Source organism: Amphiprion ocellaris, chromosome 10 (genome assembly GCF_022539595.1).
Source record: "Amphiprion ocellaris isolate individual 3 ecotype Okinawa chromosome 10, ASM2253959v1, whole genome shotgun sequence".
Classification (NCBI taxonomy): Eukaryota; Metazoa; Chordata; class Actinopteri; family Pomacentridae; genus Amphiprion; species Amphiprion ocellaris.
Genome location: NC_072775.1, coordinates 28,969,881 through 28,980,269, shown reverse-complemented (window position 1 = coordinate 28,980,269; position 10,389 = coordinate 28,969,881). Strand labels below are relative to the sequence as shown.

Below are 10,389 nucleotides of genomic sequence, written 5' to 3'. Positions count from 1 at the left end.
GTAGAGTTTGGTTATTGATTAGCTCTCCCTTTCAGCTTTTCTGCTTGTGTTCCTGCATTCACAGTGGCAGCCCATGATGTTTGGTGCTACAACTAACTGTCTTCGGCAGCTGGCCCCTTTTAGCTGGTATTTTATAGGATATTAAAAAAAACCCACATGCTTCTCGACCTCACATTATGACATTTAATTATGGCATTTAATATACAATTTAGTTTACAAAGATGAACACTACTCCAATTTGCAATCCTGCAACACCTAAAATAATTGTGGTTTTATTCTCCTAATAAAAGTGTGGTTTTATGTAGAAAGGAATGAAGTGAATCTCAAATATAATGTAAAGATGGTTTAGGTTTTTTTTAAATGAACCAAGTTCCCTCAAATACCTTTCCAGACACACCTCTGGTACCTGCACAGGTATCATCTCGCATGCAGCAGCTCTGATATCTCTAGACATTCTACAGAGGTTTCTAATGGTTACTGGTGCTATAAAATCCCATTCATTTTATTCTTCGTCCCCCATTGAGGCCAACATCCCCTGAGTCTTGGCTTCTCCACTACCGGTGTTTGAGTCAACGTTTCTGCAGAAATATAAATTAGCTACATAAATCAAAATTTAATCACAAAAGTATTCATAATATACATTATTAATCCCACTTTCTCATAAGGGAGGGAAATAAATGTCCTTCTTGAAGTTAGTCACAACCCACAAGTAAATATAAGTAAATAAACAATGGTATCATTTGCATACATTGCTGTATAATGATCCAGGTCACCTGTCCTAATATCATGAATTGAAGGATGCGATTTAATTGCTATTGTCAATGGCTCCAAGCTATTACAAAAAGTCATTCAGCCTATTTATAGGGTTACAGTAGTCACTGTGCTGTTTGGTGACATGGTGTGTACCACACTAAACATGGACCAGAGGAAGCCAAGGAGAGAGTTGTCTCAGGAGATTAGAAAGAAAATTATAGACAAGCATGTTAAAGGTAAAGGCTAGAAGACCATCTCCAAGCAGCTTGATGTTCCTGTGACTATAGTTGCACATATTATTCAGAAATTTAAGATCCATGGGACTGTAGCCAACCTCCCTGGATGTGGCCGCAGGAGGAAAATTGATGGCAAATCGAAGAGATGGATAATACGAAGGGTAACAAAAGAGCCCAAAACAACCTCTAAAGACATTAAAGGTGAACTCCAAGGTCAAGGTACATCAGTGTCAGATTGCACCATCTGTCGTTGTTTGAGCCAAAGTGGACTTCATGGGAGACGACCAAGAAGGACACCATTGTTGAAAAGAAATCATAAAAAAGCCAGAATGGAATTTGCCACACTGCAATGTTGACAAGCCACAAAGCTTCTGGGAGAATGTCCTATGGACAGATGAGACAAAAGGCACATCAGCTCTATGTTCACAGATGCAGAACACTGTCCCTACTGTGAAACATGGAGGAGGTTCTGTTATGTTCTGGGGCTGCTTTGCTGCATCTGGAACAGGGTGTCTGGAATCTGTGCAGGTACAATGAAATCTCATGACTATCAAGGTATTCTAGAGAGAAATGTGCTGCCCAGTGTCAGAAAGCTTGGTCTCAGTCGCAGGTCATGAGTCTTGCAACAGGATAATGACCCAAAACACACAACTAAAAACAGCCAAGAATGGCTAAGAGGAAAACATTGGACTATTCTGAAGTTGCCTTCTATTAGCACTGATCTAAATCCTATTGAACATCTGTGGAAGGAGCTGAAACATGCTGTCTGGAGAAGGAACCCTTCAAACCTGAGACAACTGGAGCAGTCTGCTCATGAGGAGTGGACCAGAATACCTGCTGAGAGGTGCAGAAGTCTCACTGACAGTTACACAAATGGTTTGATTGCAGTGATTGCCTCAAAAGGTTGTGCAACAAAATATTAAGTTAAGGGTACCATCATTTTTGTCTGGACCTGTTTCATGAATTTATTTTTTAAAATAATTCTGTTGATCCACAGTTCTAAAGCAATGTCTGATTTTCATTGGCTAATTTTCATAGAATTTTTATTTATTATTACTTTTGTCAGATTCAAATTATTTGTGTGACCATTGTGGGTTTTTCTTTCATTAACCGAGGGGTACCAACAATTTTGTCCATGTGTGTAACTATACCAACACAACTTTACAAGTCGCTATATTCAATGTTTAAGATTGCACTCATTTGAGTAACAGACAACATCAAGTGTATCTCCAACAACAATAACAAAAATAACAAAGTGCATAGTATTGTACAGAATAGAACTGCAACATAGCAGTGCATGGCATTTGATCAAGGCAATGTATTTCAAACTGCAGCACTCAGTTCAGGTGAGCCAAATCAGTTGTTTAGAATTTAATTAATTGAACTGGCAAACAACTTCATAGTGCACAAACAAATATAAAACAAAACTGCACATTATGCCCCTGAATAGAATTATAACAACATAATGGTGAAAGATACTTTATCAAGGCAAAATGCTTCAAAGTACATTTAACGATAATCACTTCATCCATTTTAAGACAGAAAAATCACTGTCATCTGTCACCAACAAGCTGATGCGCGTCAAATCCAAGTTGTTCTCCTCAAGGAACGAAGCAATTTTAGTGAAAAGAATCTCACCAGTAGTGTGCCCCTCCATAGGAATTAGTCCAAGGAGATCCTCACGAAAAACTTTCCCATCAACAAATCGCCCATAAAGGCACAGCTGTGCAACATCACTGTTATCTGTTGACTCGTCCACAGCGAAAAACATCACCTTGGTGTTCCTCAGCTTGTCCAAAAGCGTCTCGAAAATGTCCGATGCAAGGGACTGCACTCCCCTCATATCTGATGTGTCAGGTATTGGATTTTGCTTGATGGAATCAGTAATGCTTTTTCGGGTTTTCTCATCTGCTACCACCTCTTCAATGGATGCTAGCATACACTCCTGGACGGTCCCTGAGTCTATAAACAGCCTTTTCTTTTTACTCAGTATCCATGCGACTCGTAAAGATGCCGCCGTTGTTCTCTCTTGATCCGTACAGGCGCGAAAGAAAATGCGATGTCTTTGCTCATAACAAGATGTAAGGCCTGATAGCTTGTGCCTCCTAGCAGCAGAGCCCGGTGGGAAAGTAGCATCAAAGTTAGCATGCGTTGTCGTGAAATGCCGTCTTAAATTGTATTCTTTACACACCGCGACACACTCGTTGCAGATTAAACACACTGGATTCTTTTCCACTGCAATAAACGCATATTTTTCTTTCCTTTCATTGTTGAACTGCCTTTTTTTTAAGGTAGAGACAGACATCTTGTCTTCGTAGCGCAGCTTCAAAGAGATGAGTCAGAAGGTCAGAGTGCAGCACCAGAGCACGGATGGGCAACTTTGATTGGTCATGTGTTGTCCCTCAAAATATATGTCCGGCCAAAACAGGTAGTTGTATTACCTGTTTTGGCATTATGGCTTAAACAGGTGCATACCATGAGAGAATGTAATCCACTGTATGAGACTACCCTTATATAATAATATTTACACTACATTCTGAGGGCCGGTAAAAAATCACTCGGGGGCGGGACCCGGCCCGGGGACCGCCAGTTGAATAGCCTTGATGTATTATATTAAGAACTCTTCTTACATTGTGGAATCCCTGACAACTTTGAACAAAGCCATTTTGGTCCAAATGTATAATGGTTGGTTGGACTATCTCATAGCTAGAGCCTTGGCTAAAATTTTTGCATCCGAGTTCAAGAGTGATTGGATCTGTAAGAACCACGCTCAGTTGGCAATTTACCTGGCTTCAAAATAAGAGTGATCAGAGCACTTGGTAGTGAATTGGGGAGAGAACCCATTTTAAATGACTCCACATATACATCTAACAGTGCACCTATTAATTTTTCTTTAAATAATTTATAAATGTCTATTGGTCGGCTGTCAGGTCCAGATGCCTTACCACCTTTCATGCTAGTAATTGCATTAGAAAAATCAACTAAATCTAGTTCCTTGTCTAGTTCAATCTTTTATCCTCAGAAATATAGGGAATGTCCAGTCTGTCCAGAAAATTGTTTTGGTTTTCCAGATTTAGTGGGAAGTTTGAATTGTAAAGGGTTTGTAGTACGAAACTAAAATATTATTAATTTCTTTGGGATCTGTAGTTAATTGTCCCTGTTCATTCCTAATTATGTTTATGGCTCTTTTTGAGTCAAAAGTCAAGCTTCTTTATTTGTCAGGCAAGTAATTTGCTCAGCTTTTTACCCTGATCATAAAAAGTTAGCTTCAGTCTTGTTAGACTGTCTTCAGCTTTTATTGTGGAAAGCTCCTCATATTCTGCTTTAAGTAAAGTCCAAGTAGCGCTTGTTTTGTTTGATTTGAATTATCAAGAAGAGCCGCTTTCTCTAATTTCCTGATTTTGGAGTCTAAGTCATTCTATGTTTAACTTTGTAAATTTGGAACTAGTAAAACTAATCATTTGCCCTCGAATGTATGCTTTAAATGCCCCCCGTCTAATGGCTGCAGTTGTCTGATTAGTGTTTAAAGAGAAGTAGACGTCAATGTGTTCACTTACAATTTTTATGAAATCAGAATTATGTAACCATTTAGGAAGCAGGCGCCAATTAGGAGAACATCTGTTTAATTGAAAATCATTGTAAAATAGCGAAGTTGGTGCATGAGTCAACAAAACAATGCTATCATATACGCAATTATTTATATTTGGTAACAGAAAGAATAAAATTAAAAAGTAGTCTATTTGGGAGTGTGTATTAAGTGAAGAGTGACATGAATATTCATTTTTGCTTGGATTCTGAATCCTCCATGGGTCACAGAGGTTCAGGTCCTTTATATATTGATGTATTTTCTTTCTGGTTTGTAAATGACAGTTGTCCAACCCTGATGAACAATCTAGCTTTGGATCTAAAGTACAGTTGAATTTTCCTGCCATTATTATTTTACCTGGGAGGGTGGCTACCAGCAAAAACAAATTTTCAAAAAATGATGGATTGTCGTCGTTGGGGCCATATATATTAACCACATTAATATTTTCTCTTAAAAGTGTTCCCTGAACTACCAAAAATCTACCGGATGTATCATGGATAGTGTTATTAACTTGGAATGGCACAGAGTTGTGAATCAACATCATTACCCCACCTAGAGTGGGAAGACAAACATGAAGCCACCAAGTAAGTAAATGCAACTCCTGAATAAAAACTATAGATGACTCAAGTTGCTTAATCCTAGTAATAACCTGTTTTAACTTACTACTTACTTTTAACTAATTTAAGCATCCCCCTCACATCATGATTTTTAAATTTTTATTTGAAATAATCTTAAACTAATGTTGAGCTAGATTGTACACTTATTATCATTTTGAGGCATAGCAGTACAAGATATGATAATATGAGGAATACACAAAAGCAAACATAAAACCTGCCATAACTAACTGTCATCCTGAACAGGAGAACAAACTCTTGTTTCCTTCCCCCTCCCACTGACCGTGGGGTGAAGTTAAGTGCACACACTGATCCAATGTGACCAAGGGAACAGTTAAACTAGACTAAGTACTCAAAGTAATAATATCCTCGACAAAAACAAAAACTAACCAGACACGAGTCTCCTGGCGAACACATGAATTCAACACGCACAAGCATTTATAACATGATACAAATCGTCTCTATTGCAGTGAAGTACTCTTCTAGAAAAGCCTACAGAATAGTCAATGTCCACTTCTCAAATATACAAAGGTAGGCCTGCTTTTAACAGGGCAAAAGAGTGTCACCTTCCATTATAACTAAATTAATATCAGCAATTCTGAGAACATTGAAGGAGTGATTTATAGATACACCAGGAAAGAGAAAATAGGAGGGAAAAATGAGCTAGGAGGTGAAAATGTGTCCTTTTCAGCATGTATGATTACTTATTGCCCAGCATATCGAGTGATAACAAAACTTACATGGTGCAGGATTGCAATCAAAATTCAAGTAGTTCATATTAGTTACTCTGTGAGTCCTCCGTGCGTTGGATTTTTTGGACAAACTTTTCAGCATCTGATGAAGATACAAACTCCTTTGTTTGTATATCAATTGTCACCCTAAGCTTGGCCGGGTAAACTATTCCGTAGCGGATATTCAGCTATCTCAGCTGTTGTTTTACCTCATCAAAGCACCTCCTCCGCCGGTGAAGCTCCGTTGATATGTCTGAGAAGAACATCACCTCTTGCCCACCGCACAATACTTTGCCTTTGGCCCTGGCTACTCGCATTACTCGGACTTTATCTTGGAAGTTTAAAAACTTCACGATGAGAACTCTTGGTGTGGGGGGGCCTATTGGGCTGTGATCGGCCGGTGTTCAAGATTAACTAGGGTTCCTATCAACTGGTGATACTAGCGTTTCTGAGACAGATGTTTCGTAGGCGTGGTTTTTCAGGACCCCTTTACCTACTGACCAGGAAATAAACAACGGAACAACTTCGTCTATAAAATGAGATTTCTGCTGTTCTATCCATTTCGGGCAATCTATAAACAGGGACGTAAACCTGATGCTGCAGCCTGGGTTCAACTCCAGCTCATGGATTTTTGCTGCAGGTCTTCTCCCTACTTTTCTGTCTACCTCTCTACTAACCTGTCAAATAAAGCCAATAAAAAGGCCAAAAAACATAGTATAGTCTTTTTTTTAGACTGAGAGGGATTCTGCAGATGGAACTTAGTGTCGAACAATTCAGCAAGATGATCTTATTTGGTCTGTTTTTTTTCATTCTTATTTTATGGTTTTGCATGTCTTGAATTGTGAGATTGTGTTTCTTGTCTGAAACAGCAGCTGGCCATCTAGTTCAAGGGTGGGCTAATTAGGGTTTAGTAACATAAATGATAATAATAATAGTAGTAGTAGTAGTAACAATAATAATAATAATAATAATAATAATAATAATAATAATAATAATAATAATAATAATAATAATAAATTTTATTTGTAAGCGCCTTTCTTGACACCCAAGATCACTTTACAGGTAAAACAAATACAGCAGAACAGATAAAAACCATAAAAAAGATTTTTTTAAATACATAGAGATAAAAAAACATATATAAAGAAAGAGGCAGCTAGAGTGAATAAATAATATCCTCATCTATTTACTATTGTTCTACGTGTTTAGAAATATAAATAGGCTACCATTAATTTTGTATTCTATAGAATCAGTGCATTGAATTTACAATGCATTGATTCTATAGAATGCAATGTTCATTAACTTGCAATGTCCCAGTAAAATAAATAAATCCAGAATAAGGAGGGAAAATGAGATGAAGCATATCGACGTTCTGAAGTGAGTAATGAGAAGTCGCTAGTTAAGATGTGGTCAGATGTTTTATAGAATGTTGTTGTTTTACTTAAAATGTGCATAAAAGTAAAACAACTCAGATCCAACTTTAACTGCAGTACTCTTTGAAAACAGTAGCAGTATTTCTCTTGCTGTTTCTGTCTGACCATCGGACTGAAGCCACAGACTGTCACAAGTTAATCTGGTGTAGATCATCACACTCTACCGCCGCGAAGTGATATTTCCATTCAGTTCGGTGAAAGTCCTCATTAAACTGAGTATTTTACTGGTAGACTGAACAGCCGTGAGTCCGAACAGAGCAATAACGATATGTGGAACCAATGTTAAAACTGACCAGAAGAACATTTCGGAACAGTTTATTGACATCTGCGTGGCATCGGTACAGTCACCTATGATCTATATTGCCTTTGTAACAGCTGCCTCGCTCACTGAATATCACCAGTTAATCGAAGCACCAGTTAATCTTGAACGCCGGGCAGCCTGTGCACTCTCTCGATGATAGGTGGTGCCGGGAATGTTGCGGAACCCAGAGCATCAGGTAGCCACTTCTCAAGGAAAGTGATTGCATCGTTCTCTTCCACTTTCCACTGCATGTTAACCAGTCAGAGATTGGATCATCGAGACCGATTTTTGAGGTCATCAAGCTTGTCCGTGAGGAGTTACTTGTTTAACTAAGGCATCAGTTTTGCCTTTCTCTGCATTAACTGTGTCTTCGACATTGCTGATACGCTCTTCTGCTTCATGCATGCGACCCAAGAAGTCTCATGTATCTCTCTTAACATCTTGAATTGCCTTCAGGACCCCTTCAATCTTGGTGGCAAAATCATTTCTGATCACGTCGAGTGTCTGAATAACATCCATGTTATGAGCCCTTTCAGCCTCCGTGACCTTTGACCGAGGCTTGGGGCTAGCATCACCTGTTGAGCTAGCTAGGCTGCTAACATCCGTATCGTCGTCCTCCTCGTGCATGAAAGAGCTGGTTTTAGATGTGGTCTTTACCTTTTTTGGTGACATGATATCGCAGGTGTACACTGCAAAGTTGCCACAGAAGTTTAGTATTCTTGTCCGTGGTGTTAAAGGATAATTTACAGGAGTTTAATTAGATATCACCAGCAGCTACTAAGAATAAGTGTGTCTAGTTCAGCACCATAACCACCCCTGTGCTACCTGCATTTTTAATTTGTTTCTATACTTATTTTCTATCTCCTCTGTGTAAACACTGCCTGCAGTTCAGCCTAGTACACTAAAAAAGTCCCTGAATTTTTGTCACATGATTGTTGGTTACAGCTGAGTCACTAATGGGTTGCTGGATGCACAGGACAGTGCAGAATTTTTTGTTTTTTACAGAATCTGGTTAGAATAAATGACTTATATTTACCAATTTTTTTTCCCAATAGGTAAGTTAACACCTCACAGATTATTAGTTGAAGGACCATGATGTGATGATTTTCTTTTTTTCCTTTTTAAATTTTTTTTTTGACAGTTTGTAGCTCTGAAAATGGTGTAATTTGGACATAAAACAATAACAAATCTTTTAAACTTGCCAGCAGGTTTGGGGGTTCAGAGGTTAAAAATTTCCCTTTGCGTTGTGACTTTGTGAAGATTTACAATATCAGAAAGAAACACACAAGGAAAAAAAATGCTATTATCACATACAATTCCACATTGGTGAATATAACACTACTTATAAAGACAGTTACTTATTTATGGTCTCTATTGAAGGGTCAGTGAATATCCAGAGCTCAAAACGATTCCAGTTCAGTGATGCTTCTCAAAAGGTCTCTTTAAAGGAAAGCTTTCAGACAGATTGCTTTACCAGAAATCTGTAAACAAATATCCTCCTGAAACTGCCACAACAGCAGAAGTATGTGCTGTTTTTTTCCCATTCCTGCCTTTTGTCTATAGTCTCTGAGTGCAACATTTGATCAAACTACAATTTAATATAAAGCGAGTATTATATAAGTTACAATGTGTGATATGAATCTTAAAAAGGGAAACACCAGAACGCTCTCAAATCACAAAAAGAAGCAGAAAAATAGCAATAAATCCACTACTTCAATTTGAGTTTGAAGGCTAGAATGAGCGAGAGAGCGTGTGGGGGTGAAATAGATTGAAATGAGAGGGAGAGAGACGGAGGGGGAGTAAAATTTTGTACCTTTCAGCGTCAATTATCCAATTGTGTGGTGCCGACATGACAGAAATCAGAGCTTTTAGAAAGCCTCAGCCCCCCGCTGCACTGGCAGAGAGCTCAGAGCGTATAATGTGATACGACATTATAGTCTCGGCTTAATGCAGAGACACAGGGACTTATAAAATATGGAATATAATGCTGTGTGTATGTGTGTTCATAAAGGAGGCAATGAGAGATTGAGAAAGAGGGACAGAAATACAGACAGAGGTGGTGCAATATAGTTACTGTGAAGACGAGCAATAAAGAAAAAGATTCAGACGGGAAGAGATGCATTATGCAAGACTGTCAGAGGAAAAATTTAAAAAGCAGAAGGTTTGGGACTCTTTGAAATTTGTCCCTCTCTGAGTCTTGATTGCCTTTTTATTTTTTCAAGCCAGGTTAAAAGGTAGATTAGCCCAACATAAGGGTGTATGTATATTTGATACCGTCATGCTCCATATTTAATACCCTCCAAATTCCACCTCAGCAGATTTTAAGTAGAAAAACCTGCTCGAGTTTTTATCACTCATGTACACTTGCTGCACCGTGCGTGTGTCTCATCTGACTTATTTATGAAGAATTTATTTCTTCGCCAGCCTGAAAAGTTGCCTCACAGATTCTAATTAGGCATCTTCTGCAACAGGAGAAGAAACAAAAGCCGAGATGTGTGAATATAATTCGTTTTGCCCTTTAGTCTCTTTAGTCTCTTTCAACCTCTCTTAACACCAGCCCATCTGTTTGCTGAATGTTCCTTCTTGACTACTTCTTGAGCCTGTTGTGGTTAATGCTAAATAAGATAAGACAAAGTGAAATTAGCATTATTGATCCCTGAGGTTAAATCGGATGATTGCGGCAGTAACGAGAGGAGTTTAGATAAAAATCAAACACACTGGAGACTCAGGTCTTCATC

The 10,389-nt window shown here is 38.4% G+C and overlaps 1 protein-coding gene across 2 annotated transcripts in view; it reads left to right on the top strand.

Annotated features, from left to right (window-relative positions):
* Nucleotides 1-10,389, top strand: part of kirrel1b (kirre like nephrin family adhesion molecule 1b) — a 108,070-nt gene that overhangs the window by 86,367 nt on the left and 11,314 nt on the right. The gene's annotated exons all lie outside the window — the stretch shown is intronic.